Source organism: Falco rusticolus, chromosome 12 (assembly GCF_015220075.1).
Source record: "Falco rusticolus isolate bFalRus1 chromosome 12, bFalRus1.pri, whole genome shotgun sequence".
In the NCBI taxonomy this organism is placed as follows: domain Eukaryota; kingdom Metazoa; phylum Chordata; class Aves; order Falconiformes; family Falconidae; genus Falco; species Falco rusticolus.
The window spans coordinates 19,035,673-19,054,665 of NC_051198.1; the positions used below are offsets into that span (position 1 = coordinate 19,035,673).

Consider the following 18,993-nt stretch of genomic DNA (forward strand, 5'->3'; position numbering starts at 1 on the left):
CACTTCAGAAATTACAAAGGAGAGAACTACTAACTGATATAGAAATATGATGCTTGAAATTGGGCTTTTGTGTCTGCATTGTTTAGTTCCTTGTGAAAGTTTTTCAGATTAGCCATGGTTGGGTACAGCCTGGCTGCCCAGCCCTGTGAGAATCTGAGAGATGGTGAGAGACAGCAGTGTAAATGCTCTTTGCTTAGTGAGGATCTCAGGAAATCATACAAGATAAAAATCCTAGTATTTTCTTTGCACACTAAAAGGATTTTTTCTCATACAGAACAAAGGTAAAGGCTTTTTGATCCAGTGGTAGACATAAAGAAAGACTCTAAGAATTGTGTAGAGGGAAGTCTGATTTATGGTGTTTAGTAAATTATAACTTTGCATATTGAAAAGATAATGAGAAATTACAGAAAAGAGATCTTGTAACAACCAGAGATGTAGAGAGAATCGGAGCTAACACTGGGCCCAGAACAAAGCTAGGCAGCCAGGAAAGCATTTGTGGAGATAAATTGCTTGCCAGGGTATGCAGCGGTTGGTGCTGAAGAGCCCCACTCTGTTTACACACTGCTACAGTTAAAACAGCAGAATAATGTCAACACTGCTGGCCATGGTCAGGCTGCAGGTGGCAGCCACTTCTCTGAATCTCAAGTGTAGAAGTATTAGTACCATGTAGTACCAGCAAAGACTGGTAGAAAACTTCTAAAGATATCCTGACCTGACCAAAAAGTCCAAATAGTCTGTTTCCTGCTGGATCAGAGAGTTTCTTTGTAAGGAAGGAAAATAGTACTGAAATAATGTAGGATGTGACATCTTCCTGCTCCCATTAGGTTTTACCATCATCCTTCCTCTCGGTTTGTGCCCCCTAGTAGAATAAAGTGCAGTTTTGAGTCCCATACAGGGAGTGATAGGCTGGGATCCTTTTCATCTTTTTCTCATTATGGGCTACACTGTGGCCAGTGTTGTTACATTTCCCTCTTCTTTGCCTGCTGAAGAAATTCAGCACTATATGAATATTCTAGATTCTGTACCACCATGGTTTCTGTTCTTCTTGGTACCCTCTTATCAAAGGCGAAAGTGCTGCTCCAACCTTTTTTTGCTTCCACAATCTCCCTGGTTTCTCCTGCTGTAACTACATCTGAAGTTTTTCCCCCTACTTTTCTGTCTTTAGTCTGTAAGCTGGTTTTGCGCAAAAATAACACCATGCTACAGCAACAGCCAGCAGTGGTGCCGTTGCCCCAGTGCTAAGCTGGTAATGCAGACAGTGCTGAAGCATTTCTAGTTTTGTGCTTTGAACTCCTTGTCAGAGCTGGTTTCCTGATTTGTCTCGTTAGCACTAATTTGTTTTGTACTCTGAGTGCAATTGCTCTGTTGGTAAGAGTTACAGCAACGAGACCTCCGCTTTTCTCTAGCGTAGGCAACACAGCAGTGGTGACCGCCTCTCCCTGGTTTTTCCTTGGCAAACTTCCCAGAAAGATGTGTACTTACTTGTAATTTGCGCTCTGTGGTCAGCAGCAATACCTCAGCTTTTAGTATCTCAACAGCATCTCTGTGTTTAACTCTATGTGTCTAAGGCTTCACCTGCTCTCTAACTCTGTATTACAAGTCAGTTGAATACATCAGCAGGAATGATTGCGTTTATTGTATTTACAGATAATAGCCCTTTCATTTGCTGCTTTATCTGCTTGTTGTGACTTCAAAAGAAAACAAACAAACAAAAATCCCCCACCACTTTCTCTTGGAAAAACAATATCACTTTCTGGGGAAGGCTTCCTCTGCACATCTAGTATATCATATTAAACCTGTTACTGAGTTTAAGGCAGAGAAGCAATTCTCTGTCAAAATGCTTCAAAAGAAACCACGAAATGAGCATGCCATAAATCCAGGAGCAGCACAAGAGTGGGAATACAAAACCTGCAACATGTAATACGAGTCTTTTAGTCTAACCTCCCTTGTTTCCACCCTGGTGCTAAATATACTGCTGACGTCCTTGCAAGAAAACAAATGCTTGGAGCTTGGACATCAGTGTTTTCGGAAGGGCAATGGGTACTGTTAGTTTAGGGTTAGTTTCATTTCTGCAGATTTCCTAGATGATACATGGCAAAGAGAGGCCAAATTCTTGTAATTGTGTTTGTGACTGTGGTGGTGAAGTTTAGCAAATATCAGCTCATCTTAAATAAATGTTTAATTTAAAATGTAGCATTTCAGTTTAAAAATATATTTTAAATATAAATAGAGCAGACAACTTTCAATCCTGGTACCTACCATGCTCTCCAGGAACTCCTATTCTGGATTAAGAAAAGTAAAATTTGCATTTGAAGTGCATTAATAACTGTTGAAAGATAAGAAAGTTATTTCAAAATGTTTAACTTGCCTGCAGCATTTGCATCAGATAAGTCAGCAGTACTTTGTTAGCCACTGTTGTATTGTATTTTATGCAGGAAATGGATGGCCATCCCTGTGTGTCCTCGAATGAGCCTTTCCCTACTCTTGGTCAGGTGGGAGTTTGCTATTTCTTACCTTTAACCTCAGGGAATGTAAGGAAAAGTGATATTGTTGAAAAAACCCCAACAGATTCAGGTTAACTTGAAATTAAATTAAAAACTCAACTCAAATATTTATTTTTTTTTGTGTGTAAAAATGGTATGCCAATTTTGAAACATAATTATCCAGCTTTTCCAGATTTTATGTCTTTCGTCCATCAACACCTTTCCTGTCCAGTTTTGCAATCATGCTTGGTCATTCCCAAACTGAATTTTCGGGGTTGTGTGATTTGCCACTTTGTACTCTTAGCACTGTTGATGGAGAACAGAAAGCTCTTCCAGTGTTGTAAATGACACCTCTTCAAGATTTTGCAGCTTTTTCAGAGATACCCTGCATTGCTGACAGCAAGTCTTGTTTGGAACTTTTAGATGTTACTGCTTTCTTTTGTAATAGGTGACTAGGAATGGTTTCTTTTAAAAACATTGATATAGCTTTGCAGAAAGCTTTTCAAGATCTTTTTCAGAATCTCTGTTGCTATTCAATGAACAGTTCAAGTCTCTTTTCATAGCTTTTATCTCAGAATTTTCTACTTACTCCATTATTAAATGAAGTGTTGAATGGGTTTTAAAATATTAAATGTTGGATACAAGTTGCTTACGAAATCAGAGGCAGGTTTTGTTAACGTGATTTATTTCAGTGTGTTTTGTATAAACAGTTTCACTAAATAACTATGAGTGTCTCGCAGATGAGTAATAATACTTTTTATAGCTTTTTTTTTTTTTTTTTTTAAATAAGACTTAATGTGCTGCATCCACACAATGCATGTGGATTCCCAACATCTGAATCTGGTGCAAATCACAGGGTTAAGGCCTGGCATGTGCCATTTGTCAGGCACGACAGGTCATGGATTGTGTGTGGGAGCACCCACATCAGGTTGTACCTCACTGTGCCCCTTCCTCTCCAGGGGCACAGCCTCAAGCAGCAGCAGAAGGACCATGGCATCAACTTTCCAGTGCAGCATCATTCTCTCTGGCCTCTGTGGGGGACAGTTGCCCCTGTTCAGGGATCTCCCAGAGGTTATTGCTGCTAAGGGGGTTACAGAGCTGTGGACTAGCTGTGCCTGGTGGGGTGTGGGATCCCAGCTTCAGAGTGAGGAGGTAATGCTGCCCCAGAGATGCATGACAGCAGCATCGCTGTGGTGCATATTAGGGGGAGGCAATTAGAAATGTAAATCTTTCATGTGTGAGACCAGGTAGGCTCTATAAAGTTTGGGAAGTGCTGCTTTTTGCTGATTTTTCCATTCTAGGCCCTACAGCGAGCTTACCGCTGGCTGACTCCCGAGAGTCACCTCGTGATTCTGAGTTGGAGATTTTCCATCTACAAAATCAGGGTTAAGGATCAAAGTATTCTGAGATAGTGGGATGAAAAGAACCATGGTTATTATGATCGTACTGCTTGCTGTTAATATCAGAAAGGGAGATACTATGGTCTTACATTCGGAAAGAATCAAATACTGTGAAACTAGTGGAATTGTAACAATAGCATGAGGAATGCTGGTAAAATACCAGCATGACATGGCTTGAGTTAGAAATATTATATTCTTTGCCACATGTTAGGAACCGCTAACCCCGGTGGCTACTGTAACTGATTAAGAATTGTATGGGAATCTGTTTTCAATATCTATGATTTAAAAATATCTTGGAATGTAACACTGGAAAAGAAAATATATTTCCTGAAATCTGCCTCAATGCCGTTTTGTCACTGTCTAATTTCTGGTTTTCTTCTGGTTTTTTTTTGTGTGTGGGTTTTTTTTTTTTTCAGTTATTATTTTATACATGATTTCTTCATTTTCTCAAAGAACTGACATTTATCAAAGGTCACATACTGAAAATCAGCTGTGTAGTTATGCATGCTTTATTCTTTTCAGAGAGAATGTTAAGCATTTCAGGGAGAAAAATCTATTTATATTCCTGATTTCTGTAATATAAAATAGTAAGGAAACTTGAAATGTTTTCCGTGTGCTTCTGTCATGTCTATTGATTATTTAATTTCCCCCCTTAAATATTTGAGCAGTACAGCTGAAAGGATCTGATGAAACACATTAGGTTTTTTACAGTTCCAGTGGTCTCTACTTAAAGTGCGTTAAACCCTTAAACTCAGCCTAATTAAGCTGGAACGGATGCTTTAAAATAAGAATTATCTTCCATTATGTAATAAGGAAAGGAAAACGGTAGAGCTACAAGTATCGTCATGGCCATGTTTCTTCATAAACAACTGAAACAGCGTTAACTCACTAAAATAATTTCTGCTCTGTGGACTTGAAAGCTCAAAGAAAAGACTTTCCCATGCCACAGAGAAGAACAGGATATCAGCAGTTTTGAGTCCAATTTCTAGCACTGACACAGATTTCTTCTGTGGCTTAGAAGAAATTATTTCTTCCTTGTATGTTTTAGCTTACTCTCAGCTATATAAAACCTCTGAGGTGTGTGTGCTTGCAAAATGCTTTAAAGCAGTGAGGTGAAATTTAAAAAATTCTTTAAAAAAAGTTTCTTTGAGGCCTCAGCCTGCTTCTGCAGTTGTCAGTGGAAATTTTACCATAGACTTAAATGGTCAGAGATAGATTTAGACTTTGTTCTCCTGAGCTGTACTAGGAAGTATTCAGACAATTTATTTAGTTGGCCCGATTCTTCTCCTTTAATCCACCTAAAATCACACCTTCCATCATCCTCAAAGCCGTATAAAAAAAGCAGCTCATGCCTGAAATGTCACCACATTTCACTGGTTTAGTCTGCAGGTGGCAAGGGCCAGTGCCCCTGAACCTCAAAAAGCACTGATGGCATTCCCTTTGTTTAATAAGGGATTCTGACTTTAAAACCCTCCCTTCCCTTAAATGTGATATGGAAGCAGGAGCAAGTGCTGTTCAGATACCAGGCCATAGGCTATCAGTGACTCGGTAGGACCAGAGGACTGGCTATCCCAGCTCAAGAGCACTGTAAGCCTCCCAGTAAGGTGCTCTGGTCAGTAAATGTGGAACAGCGTGGTGCACTAGCACCCATGTCTGCTGCTGGATAGGACCTGACAGGTTCAGCACCTGCATATCTGTCTATGGACCATATCTCCTCCTACTAATTGATCCTGGATCTCCCATACATCTGTTGGCTTCCTAAGGTGTGTAGGAGGTACCTTGTTGTTTTGGAAGGATCAGGTGGGTAGCTTGTACAGCCAGAGGGTTGGCCACAGCTATGCAGATAGTCTCCAGTTGTTTCCTCAAGGTCACTGTGCTCAACTTTTGTTTCTGATGAACTCCAGTGAGCTCGCTCCAGCCTGTGCTTCAGTTTTCTGCAATGGGCTGAAGCAGATAGGACCTGAATGATAACAGGCATCAGCAGCAACCCAAGAGCATGAGGTCTCATGCTGCCTTGCTAGCTGTCCTAATGGCCTTGCAAACATTTTGTGTAGGAAAGATTTCAAAGTGGCGTTCCTCTAGCCTACACACCAATGGGGAATGGTTCTACCAGAGAGCAGGCTTGTCTGTCTACTTCTATCAAAGACTGCAGTTGCAGGCTTCAGATAGCAAACTAGGTATATGGCATCCTATGGCAAGCCAGTGGAAGATGCAAATCTAAATGCAAAAACAGGTATTGCAGCAACGCAGAACTTTTCTCAATGTCAGATTGAATCTAGTGGCTCTTCAACCTGAAAGCAATGCTGACAAATGGTTTGTATAGTTGTAATGCTTACCAGCAAATGATTCAGCAGGCAGATGGAGGCACAACAGATTCATATAGTCTCAAGAAAACTTTCAAGTGCAGTGTTCTGATTTGGGGAATTTTGTCCTCAGTGTCAGGAAAACAGTATTCCTAGGTGGACTTGGTTGCTCAAAAGCTGTGTGATTTTAATAAGGTTTTGGACATCAGAACTTCAAAAGCTGAAATGATGTAAGGTGCTGGAATAACTATGTATATAGAGTTTTGTCTTTGTGGCTTTAGAGAATCACTCAAGACTTCTTTTACTTAAAAAAGGAACCACATTTCCCATGTCCTAAAAGCAACAGCCTTATAGTAAAAAGAAGGATTTGGTAATCCTCAGCTTGATGGTAGGGATCAGTGAGATGCAGAAGTAAGTGTTCCTTGTACACACTGATCCAGATGCACATGCAGGGGTTAACGGGTTCGCAGCTCTAAGGAGATGGTATAATGGCGAAAAGGTACCTGGCAAACAAGGTCAGCTCTGAGGCTATTGTGAGCTTTCTACTCAGAGATCATAACACTCCTACTCTAAACCAACTTATTTCATTGTCACTACAAGTGATGAATGGCCAGATAAAGCAGTTCTTTTATAATTGGAATTGGCTGAGTTACTTTTCATGGTTGGAACTGAACTAGAGAAATGGTCAAAAATATTTGAATGGTCTTGGCACATTTGGTACTGTGTAACTACTGACAAAATGTAAATGATTACATGGTAACTAGAAAGATGCATGCCAGGTTAGTAGTGTGAGAATACCGTGGTAAATTAGATTAATGACTGCATGGAGCACACACTGGTACAGCTCCCGTTAGTCATATGAGCATGTTTGATGAGAATGAGATGTGTTCGGAAGCTTGAGCAAACAGTCTGAACCAAGTGCTCATCCTGTTAATAGAAAAGACTCCCAGAGTCATACCATTGTGATCTGTCTTTCTGTTTGTGTTCACACACCCTGTTATCTGATCCATGAAGCTGCAATGACCAGTCAGGGCGCTTGCAGTCAGTTGTCCAAAGGCACTTAGGGCAAATAGGTGTTTAGTGAAATGCCATAAGTTATCAGATACTTAGTATTTTTGATTTAATTCTGATTTTGTGAAAATCCAACCTAGAGCTAGGTCCACCAAAGAACTTCTTTGCTCTGATGCACCTAATGAAATTTGTCTACAAATGTACTAAGGCCTGGTCACCATAGGAGGGAATGCACAAAACTCTGCACATACAGAGGAAAAACCTGCTAGCCGGTAGGAACTGTTTGGAAGAAAGATAGGACTTAGTTTACTTCACCTTTCTCTTAATTCAGGGTGCAGTTCAACCTCCTTCCGCCCAGGGTCCTCAGCCATGGACTGTTGTTGGGTGATGCAGCCTGGCATTGCATGCCTAACATAATCTTTTGTAGTTTCCCAATGTACAAGCAGCTCCCCAAAACTCTTTAGCCAGTTTTAGGCCCTTCTTCAGCTCCTAAAAGTGTTTCCTTTTCAGCAGTTTTTCAAAGTGCTAATTTGCAGCCCTCTGCTCCTTTTCTCTTACTGTCTTTACTCTCTCTAAAATAAGTCTCCTTCCCTGACCCTACTTAACTGTCTTGTAGTGGTTACAGAGACACCAGCCTCATAACTCAGTGGGATTAACACTGATACTGATCTACTATTTTATTTCTTTGCTGATTAGAATTAGTCTTTCTGATTGTTGTCTCAGTGTCATTCTTTCTGCAGCACTAACATGTTTTTATTTCTACAAACTTTTATATTTTCTAGCCTGCTGAAATGTCCATATAGTCAGCTAGTGTAACCATTTATACAACATAATCCATGGAAATATACATAATGAGAAGGGAAAACTTTAGTCTTGTTTATGGTCATTTATGGTCATGTGCTGAAGTACTGTAACTGGTTTTAGACATTTTGTTTAAAAAAAGTTGGCTAAATCTTGAGCTATGTAAGAAGAGTGATGGTAGGCTTGCAAAGTAAGACCCATGGTATGATGCTGAGAGAATTAATCATGTTAATTCCAGAAAGTTTAAAGTTACCTGTTATTGCCCACAATAGAAAGGAAATGAAAAAGAGATTATATTTGATTATTCTTATTATTTAACAAGAAAGAAAGAAAGAAAGAAAGAAAGTAGCCCTAAGCATTGTGAGGGGAAAATCAGAATTATATATCAGGGAAAAGTTTATAAACAGAAGGACTCATAGCCAAGGAAACCGGCTGCCAAATGAAGCTTTGGAATCAGCAACACCGAAGATATTCAGGGCTCAGATAGACGTCCATCTATCAAAAAAGGATAAAGAAATCAGCCCAGCCACAATGTAGATACAATCCAACAGAGTTCCCTGCCAAATTTCTACCCCAAATAGTGTATGATTTAGTTGGAATGGAAAAGAAAAGCAGTTTGGCTTGCTAGATCTTTCACTGATACAATCTTAAAAGCACAAATTCTTCTGTCTTTAAAAAAAATATGTTGCTAGTAACTATTTTTAAAGTTTTATTTCTTGTAACTGGAGTGTGTAGGCTTTGCTGTAGTTTCAGATACATTGATCCTAGCTTAGGATGTTATTATATTTTCTTGAAATTAAAAAAAAATATCTATTTAGAATAAAACCACAGCTCTTAAAATGAAAAATGTTTTCATGACATCTTTACAATAGCAATTTTCTGGATGTTGTCACATCACTTATATCAAGCCCGAGGAAAAACCATCAGGAAGATAGTTATTTTTCCATGCTTAATTAGAGGTACGAAGGATGGTAAGGATGGAGGGTTAGGATGGTTATAATGGTAAGGTTAGCTTTTTACCTCTCTGTTACAGCTTCAAATACAGGCCAAGAGGGATATTACTCATTCATTACTTCCAAGTTACTGCTCAGATGGGTGGTAATGCCCCTGGTTGTAGTAGGTAGGTAGGTAACACTCATACAGGTACAGCGTTCAAGACTGAATTGAGCTGGCAGGCTAAGACTACTAGTCATCAAGAACTGGGGTTTTTAATGGTATCTAGGCCTTTGATACTCACATAGTTGCCTATTGCAATTTTAAGAAGGAGCACTCACCTTGAGGTGAAGTAAGTAAAGTTAAGGTACCTAAGTTCTTTACAGAAAGCCAAGTATACGTTTATCTGTAGCACTGAACACCTTTAAAATTACAGCCTACCACCTAGCAACAAATTTTCAATGAAGCTCTGATTCACCGCTTTTCAGTGCAGCCTCAATAAGCCTCTGATTTCCCCATTGTTTATACCAGCACATACTGTAAAAGAGAAGATGGATGACAGTTCATCAGCTTTCAAATTCACTGTTGCAAGTGTAGTTTCTTTTCATGGCAATGTCTTCCAAAGCATCGGTTATATCAGAGATAGCAGGCTAGAGCAGAGATGAAGTAGATAATAGTTTTAAAAAGGCTGTTTCAGAAATAGAATTAGCCATAAATAACAAATGAATCTTCAAACTAACTGAATACTGATTTTCTGCAGAAAAGTAACACATAGAATTTAATATTTGCAAGCACAGTACCATCCATACCTTGCACTCCCTAATTTATACTGTAAAAATTAGTGCTAGTTTCTAAGAAATGCTGTAGAGTAGATCAAGGCTAATTATTTGCAAAAGTAAGTCTGCCACGTTGTCACTCTGCAATATGAAAATGTGTCACATGATGGAAGGGAAGTGTGAATATCTGCTATCTGATGTATACAATTGAAAAGGGAAAACACAGAGTGAAATCATCAAGCCACATTAGCCAAAGTGAACAGATAAGAAAGGGTATAACACTGGAATTGTAAACAATTAAACAGAGATTACATCTCTGTGTGGAACCGTGCATGCTTTTTAGATGTGAAAACTAAAATATTGATAGTAGAAGATAAAAAAAATCTAGCACTGTTTATCACAGAAAATGTTCAAAATGCTGTATGGATGGGGCAATAATTGTTCTGTGTATAAAAAAAATGTCATTTTGTGTGTCACTTGAAACTGGTCTCCAAACGACACAACATAAGCAGGGAAATTAACTGCCAGTGGACTCTGATTGGACTCATGTATGTATGTACATCCTGTGCCCTCCTGCCCAGCTTCTTGCCACAACTCTGACAGCGTCACCAGCTGTGTTCCACAGCTCTCGCTGCTGCCCCACCAGCCTGGCCTGGCATCCAGCACACCCTTCTCCATCACCACAGGAAACAGGTCATGCATGTGCTGTTCATCTCCTCCGTCTTCCGTTCTGAACGTTTCTGTGAAACCACATGTGCTCAAGTTTGTAAATAAGGACAGCAGATAAAATGCAAGAAAGCCTCGCCATCGGAAGATCTTGCTTGTTGAATGTGGCAGTCTCTATTTTCCTCGTTCCTTCCCCCTCCACCATCAAGAGAAACCACAGTGACAGGAAGAATGCACCATTTCCTCTCAAAGAGACTCGTTACTCTCTCAGTAGCTCACGTTTACCCAGATTTTGCTCTTTCAGTGTTGATGCACTTTCAGCTGCACAAAATATGAGCCTTACCTGTACATTTTAAATTGCTTAAATAGGACATTTTAGTAGAGGAAACAGTCAAATCAGGTTACCACATAATGGGAGCTTTTATAGTTGACCATTCAGGCAGTGCTGCTGACTGCTGAGCTAGCTCTTAGTAAGAATGTGCAAGTTGTGCTATTTTTACTTGCTACTTGTCTAGCACTGGACTTGTTTGGAATAATTAATTTATTCTTGCATATACAGGTATATATCTAGCAACGAGAATTTAGAGGAATTTTCTGAGGCTAATAGAATTCTCACAAGACTTCCATTGAGGAGGGAGAGAGAAAACCTTGCTGAAAGCAGCTTTAAATGAACTTTAGAAAAAAGGTCCAAATACATTTACATTCTCCTCAAAATACTCATGTTTTTGCCTGTCATTACCCTTGTCATGCCACTTCATAACTTCTTGTTACCTTTTTACATTTTACCCACTCATCTAGTTCAGTGGGTTTTATTCCCTGGTTTTCAGCCACTGCCCTCTCCCAGTTTTCACTCTTTCCAGCTTGCACACAGACACCATCTGGCTTTACCCCCAGGGTTTCCTAGACAAGGGCAATCTAGTTAGCCTTGTGAAATCCAAACGCCAGGCAAAACAAAAACTGTATAAAACCTCCGCAAGACAGGATTTCTCAGTTCTGTGTGAGAGGCATCTACTTTGCCCATAGCTACTGTCAGAACAGAAATCACATCTTGGGCACTAAGTTATCTTCTCATCCAACCTACTCTTTTCCCCAAACTTTTCCTTTCAATTTACTGGAGTTGCTACAAGTCTGTTCCAGTCAAGAGAAAGTTTGACCAGTGTATGTGTGTAATTACAGAGCTTCAGAGCAGAACATCATGTAAGAAACTGTCTATAAAAATGCTTGGAATAAAGTAGATTGAGAACAGATTTACTAAAGAAATTAGGAAGTCATTCCAGTGCTCTTTTCTGTTCTAAATAACATAGTGCAAATAGATCTCTGAGGCAAGATTCTGGACAAAGACATTCCTTTGAAAAGAGACCACAAGATTCCTGGTTGTCTTAATGGAGAAAACAGAAAGAATTGGTCTCGGTCTGGGACTCTGAAAATGCTGATCCTTTTGAACAATGTGGACAAGTACAGGATACTGTCCAATATATTCATCCTTGAGCAGAAATAACCCAAATTTCTGTTTGCTCTGACTGTCTCACAGGATCTGGAAAAAAACCCCAAACCAACCACCAAACAAAGAACCCCTCCCTTTCTTTTTTATGTTTGCTAGTTTCCAAAGTTTTGAAGGGAATTTATTGGGCAAGACATTTTGAGCTGTATATCTGATTTTCCCTGAGAAATTATGATCTAGTCGCACAGTTCAGCAGTTTGGAGCCAGATAGTCTTTTATTTCAGGCTTTGGGAATTTAAAATCACTAAGGAACTGCATATCTACACAGGTGCAACATACCACCCTAGTGCTGGCCACAGAGTGAGGACTGAGGTGAGTTCTCCACAAAAACACAACTATCCGAATTTCTAAATTATAAAGACTTGCTTTTTATTTTTCTTTGTTTGCTGTATTTGTTGTGTCTCCCGACTTAACAGTTACTCCTGTGTGTCTTCACAAGAAGAATGCCTACTATGGTCCTGGTCTAAGAGCTCAGTGAAATGAAGAAGATGAGCAAGTTTTCTACTGTTGTACACCATGGAAAGGTAAAAATATAATCAGCTGCTTTCTCTGCTTGGCAGTCACAAGATTGGAAAGGAGGGTGTATGTAACAATAGTTGGGGACCAGTGATACAAATAATAACTTTCAACCTTATTAAATGCCCTGTGAAAAGCAGCATCTATTGCTGTCTGCTCTCAATGTGACTGAGGTTGCGTGACTTTTAGAGGATAAAAGACAGTCAGGTAAGAAGTAGGTGGCCTATTAGATGCACTGTCTTTGCTTTGCAGTGTTCCATAGTGAAAACCACAATTTCACTTTGGTTTAATGAGCATGCCCTGATGACATTGATAGGTTTGCATTTAGACACGATCAGAAGAGTAGTATACTGGCTAATGTTAGGAGGGAGTAGTGTCTGATATTAGAATTTTTCAGTCTAGAACTGGCTTTTTATTGATTTTTGAGCTTCTAAAATGGTGGCCTTTTCAGTCAATGCTGTTCGGAGAAAAGTCTCGCTAGCTGAAATTTTTATGTGAGTTAAAAAATTCAGTTATTTATGAAAACTCTTAAAAGGATGACTTTTAAAGGATGAGAGATGTAAATCAGCAGTCTGTGTTTTTAATCACAGTGGATGCACAGGTTCCTTTTGAGTCCTATCGGAGAAGTTTGGTGCTGGAGACCACAACATGTTTGAATTAATGTTGATGTTCATTTTGAACTTTTCCAAGGTATCCAAGATGTGGCTAATAATAGTAGCAGGTGTTGTCTGTTTCTCTCAGCATGTGGCAAGAAAGTAGCGTGGTCACACAGCTATGCATTATTTACATGGTGTCAACATGTCAGCAGGTAGGATGGCAGAGAGCCAGATTAAATCACTTCTGATTGTAAATACAGGACACTGAACAATAATGCTGTGTCACACTTGATGACACTGGAATCTGGCAAATCAGCAATAGCTCAATGTATCAGGCTCATTTGAATGGCTTCCGTGCCACCCTGAATAATGAAGGAATCAAAATCAAGAGTCAAGAAAACTGTGTAAGTTGGCTTCCTCCTGCCCTGCCGAAGAAGAAGATTTTATCCAGTAAAGAGACACTCTTTGATTGCTTAATACGAAGATGCATGGGTCTCTTGCCCTCGTGCAGGAGTAGTGTCTGCTCCCGAGAATGGGCAACCACCCTACAGTGCATCTGTTTGCCATTTATCTTTGTTGTCTCTGTAAGTGGTAAATCTGTTTGGTACGATGACTTTCTTTCATTCATTTTTTGCAGAAGCTAGCACAATCTCAATTGGTAAGTGTATTTGTAAGAGGCGGTCACATTATTTAGAATAGGTGTTTTAAGGGTTTGAGGTGCCTCAAGAAAATCTAGGAGTGCTGTTCTCAGCCATTGCTGCTTCTGCACCGGTTCTGATTTCTGTATCGCTCTTAGAGCTGGTTCACCTTTCCAGCTGGTAGAAAACTAGCTCAGCAAAATAAAACCATGAATAGTTTTCTGTTGGTTTAGTAATCCAGTTGGGTTCACTGAGGAGCCACATGAAAATCAAAGTGGAAGGGAAGGAATGGGCCTGCATGCCAGGGAAGGAAGGATGCAGGGAGAAGTGGAGGGAGCAAGACTGTTAGATGAATTCAGACATACTGTGAAACCTCACCCTAGAATGGTTAATGCACAGGGAAGGAGCTGTCAGAAGGTTAAAAGAAGCATCCAAAATACTGGGATTCATTTTACCTTGTCACCATAATACCCTTTTTATGAAACTAGAGCTATGTATGCTCATAAAAAACTTTTGCTTTTTTTATTTTAAAGGATAATGCAACCATTGGAGTCTGTGCGCAGTTCTTTCAAGTTAAATGCTTAGTTCAACATTCCACTTCCATTTCCTGGTAGAAAATGTTTTATATGAAAGCAACTTTAACCTTTCAGAAGGGTTCATTTACTGTTACGTTTCGTATCAGCTTTCCAAAAAATGCAGTCTGCGTTTGGCGTATTATAGGTTCTGGTTTTAATATTGGTTCAGAAAAAAAAGTCATATGCCATAAGTCAGAAATAAAATATTGTGCCAGAATTCTCTCTGTACATGAGTACACTCTGTGAGCAAGTGGTTTAAAGTAAGTTTGATCACTTAAAGCCAAGACTTGGGCTCAATCTATCTATGAACCAGCTGGTAACAAATAACACATTCAACTCTCAGTCACAGGAAACTGTTAGGTTGCCTTTTTATAGACAACTACAGCCCTACAGCTCCTGAAGCGCAAGGGAATATCATATGGACTTGGAAAGTGTTGAACACCTACCATATGCACATAAAGAAGTGTAATAAAGATGAAAGGCCTGAACCGAGCTTTAATTCCTATTATTCTGCTTTTGATTTATCAGCTGCTTCTGCATTGCTCCAATTTTCTTTGGCTTAAAATTAGGTAGAAGATGCTTGAATTGCTTAGTTTGATCAAATCAGTCAAATTCAGGTTTCTCTCTCCATCAGCATAACAGATGATAAACGTAAAACTTTAAAGTACTTTGTTGCTTTCTTTTCAGCATTATTGTGTGTTCGTTTCTGAAGTGCCAACTGCTGTAACAATCCACTGCAGTGGGCAGCTCCCAGCCATGTGTCACTGTTCTGGAGGTGCTGCAGTCATGGTAAGATGGGCACTAAACCGGTAAAGCTGTATCAAAGTCACTCTGAACTAGAGCTAGGGCTGTCTTGGTTGGGTGCAGGGCCATAAAAACATGGCAGATCTGCTTTTGTGACCTTAACAGCTTCTCTGCATAGCACTGCAGTGTGCTGTAGGGTGCTTTCAGCTGTCAGGTTTGCTCAGGAGTCTCTGCACTGTGGTCCATTGCCATGTATGGATGTATTCTGGGAATTATCCTCCACAGGACTTCTGCCATCAATAAGAACCTGTTACAGGAAAAAAAGGGCCTTCAGACAGGCCTGGCCATGAGTGAGACAATAAAGGCTAATCCTCTGTGCTGCTGAGCTTCAGCTTCTAATAAAGGACTCAGAACTTGTAAGGGTAAAGCTTCAAAGTAAGTACAGATTTACAGAGGGAGGCAGATAAGAGGGCTGTAGCCCACCCATTAAGACCACCTGGTCTTAATATATGGTAGCAGAGAGCACTTCTGTGACGTACTCTTTCCATATCCTAACTCTGTTCCAGGGAGTGAGATTTCCAAGAATTCTGCTGGCGATGTACTTGTCAAGTTGGGTGCACTACAGAGGCTAAGTCTGTCAGTCATATATAATAGTTTTATCACCCTTGAACTGCAGCAGCTGAAGCTGACGGTGATGGTGAAGCAGAACCTTAGTAAAATAACATTTATGATATTTAATACCACTAATCTTTTCTGATGATGAATGCATGTCCAATGCTTTGAAGATGGAAAGGTCTGCAAAAATGCAAACTGTTATTTTATCTGGAAATGTGCTTTGTGGCATCCCAAAGAGTATTCACATTTCTTACTCCTTTTTTGTGCATGTGCAGGACTTCTCATGAATTTTCAGCAATGAGTCCGTATGGGAATAATTTCATTGTGAGAAGAAGTCTTCCATTCTATCATGAAAAAAGACTGCATGGAAATCACGGAAAGCTACAGAAGAAAGTATCAGCCATTGTTTGAAAGCACTGTGGCCTATGGAGATGGAAACCAGAATGTGGATTTGCCTCCAAATTTTATAAGCTTCTAGAAACCCAAATGATGAGAAACAAATGTGAAAAGTTCACAAAAGTAGTGGTTGCTTAAAAAAAGAAAAATTCTTGAAGCCCTGTTGCTTTTATGATGAACAGACCTGGTGAGAAGGATATTAATTATCTCAAATAGCGTTGTTTAAACAGGTAGAGCTATACCCAGTATTTTTTGGTTGCCACCTAGATTAATATTACACTCCTCAGTTGCTAACAATGAAGTTATCAGACACTGGAACAAATTATTAGGAGGAAGAGCGAGCTTACCATTTCTTGAAGTCTGTAAACTGAGAGTGGATGGTATGCTTCAGCAAACAATGGAGACACAGCTGGGTGAAATTATATGGTTGTACTAAAGAGAAGGGAACATGAGATATTCTCTGTGGTCCTTGCTAGCCTTAAGAGCTATAGGTCTATGAGTTCACAAATACCATTAAAAAGAACTCCCTAGAAGTAGTGATGTCCATAGCACCAATCCGAATCCATCTCCTGAGCTGGGGTAGATTATTCCAAAATATTTTTTTTAAAAATATAGTCTCTACTGCTGTTTCTACATGCTTCTGTCACTACAAGTCATCTTACTAGCATAATTTTACAATATTGGAAATCCCTTTTTGAGGACTAAGGAGATCCTTCCTCTCCCACAAAGAACTCAATGTACTTCAGCTCATGAAAGAGTGTATAAACAAGTAAGCATGCATGCTTCTGCTTTCCTACCTGATGTACTTCCATCATTAAAAACTGAAATAAGTAAGCTAGATTCACTCAGTGAAATAAAAGGCAATCCATGAAGGAAATTCTAAGATACCTTATTTTCATTATTGTAGACAATTTCTAAGCTAAACTTTAATTTTCTTCTCCTTGTAGGGTGACCTGGAACACTGTTTAAAATAAGATTTTTTTTTTTCTTATAGCAATCCTCCAGTTGAGAACAGCTAAAGCATTTTTTTCCTCCAGAATTGTGTTTTGGAGCATTGGGCACTACAGGAACTTAAATCTAGCAGGACAGCTGGAAGTCTGGGAAAGCTGTACCTGACTGAACAGCTAGACATGAAAAAACCCAGTTCTTCAATGTTGAGAAGTATTTTTCTTGCTACAAAGAAAGAAGGAATTAAGTCACTATATGGTCAAAAGAAAGGCCTTGCCATTTTGTGATGGCTCTCAAAAATCATCTGTGTAAATCTGTCGAACTGTTTCTCTGATGAAAAAACTGTAGCCTACACTATGAAGGGTTTTGAGTATATGTCTAGCATATACTGTTATCAGCAATCACTGCAATGGTCACAAAAGGTATTCCTCCAGTATGGTTAAACTGTCTCATTAATCATAAGACGTAATTACTCCTGTACCAGTATGTCTTCCATCCACAGAGGTGGGTTTGGCAGCATGGCTAGGACAGTGTAGTTGGGATATGCTAGTTAATGCTAGAAGATCTGAAAACAATCATGGCATAGATTTTCAACTATTTCAGGAAAAACATGATTTTGTGTCCAGAATGGATATGTATAATTCCAGAGGCAGATTTTTAGGTTTTAGATTGTAGTCAATGGCTAGTTACCCTTGTTTCTGTGAGTGCCAAAAACTCTCTTTGTGGCTTACTTCTTCTATATATGTATGTTGTGCCAAAATAAATAGCTCAACTGTCTGTCAGCTGGAGGGCGGTCTGCAAGACATGTTTTAGCCAAACACGGTGTGTCACTCGGGTACAATGAAGGGAGCACAACAGAAGAGAGCCCAGAGGAAATTTGACAGCTTGTCATATACAGGCATCCAGATTGCTTTATCGAGTGGTCTTTTCTGGTCTTAAGTTTCATAAATGTGTAATTTGCACTGATTGAAATAAGTTCAACTTTCTCTTGCTACTGTGTTTTGTGCTTTTGAGAAAAGATGATTGGAAAAGCTAGATGCTGAAATAAAGGAGCAGCCTCTGACTGCTTTTAGGCTTTTTAGATATATTATCCTTTAAAAAAACCCAAACCCAGTTTGTCATAACAGTTTCAGCATCAACAGGGACTAACATATCTGCCGTGCAAAGGCCATAGTAAAATATAGGTATGTATGTTTTATACTTTGATTTCATGAATCTACAAGAAAAAATCTGGGTTGATTTGATTGAAGGAACTCCTTAGTTTTAGTCCCTTAAAGAATATCTTTGTAGGTCTCTTCTAAAAAGTATAACAATAAAGTAAAAAAGGTGGGGAGGGGAATAAGAAGTCACTAAACATTTGAAAGTGTTGAAGATCTAGACTATGTTTTCATTCATCAAGGTGGTTCTCAAAAGTAATTTTTGAGCCACGCTGCAAGGAAACTGGTAAGAGCTTGAACTGGTAATGTTCTCTTTGTGGTGTGGATATACAGGAAACAATTCTCTTGTCGCACTAGGATTCTGCTGATTTTGAAATTTTAGGCCTGGCATGAGGCTCAGTAAATATATGAGTGACTTAGCAAGCAAGCACATTTTATTTTAATGCTGACCTTTTTTTTTCTTCTTTTAACCTTTTAATATAAACTAAATTAAGTTTCAACAAGGGAAGATGTTTTTAACTGCAAAACCAAGACTTTTTGTTTAGAAATGTTGAAATGGCACATTTCTAGAATTTCAAAACCTTTTTTTCCAATTTTTTTGAGGACAGGAATCTCTTCTGGGAATAACACCAGTTTTGATGAATTGTCAGTTGTGACCATCTCTTCTCTTCTCTATGAAAGCCCTGTTCTCACTCCCCACTCTAAACCCAGGCTTCCAATACTTTCCAGAAGTCTAAAGTATGATTTCCTTAGTTACCTCACTGATGCATTAGAATGAGATGTCGATTTTGGGCAGCTATCTTTATCCGCTGGTGCAAGAAGACAACAGTGAGAGTGTTGTGATGGTCTGAATTGGGATTGTTCTCCCTCTGCACGTACTTGAGATTGTAAGTGCTCTGTGTTTTGTGTTTCTACATTTCACATACGTAGTTCC

General features: G+C 39.3%; 1 long non-coding RNA gene across 2 annotated transcripts; it reads left to right on the plus strand.

The window, feature by feature from the left end:
• Positions 1 to 2,410: 2,410 nt before the first annotated feature.
• On the plus strand, positions 2,411 to 18,614 carry LOC119156350. 2 transcript variants are annotated; one of them, XR_005107082.1, is made up of 5 exons: positions 2,411 to 2,492; positions 12,143 to 12,186; positions 12,291 to 12,398; positions 14,887 to 14,988; positions 15,834 to 18,614. It is a non-coding gene; the product is annotated as an uncharacterized LOC119156350 (long non-coding RNA). The 2 variants fall into 2 exon arrangements; XR_005107081.1 differs by lacking the exon at positions 2,411 to 2,492 and having other exon boundaries at positions 11,021 to 12,186.
• The last annotated feature ends 379 nt before the right edge of the window (positions 18,615 to 18,993 follow it).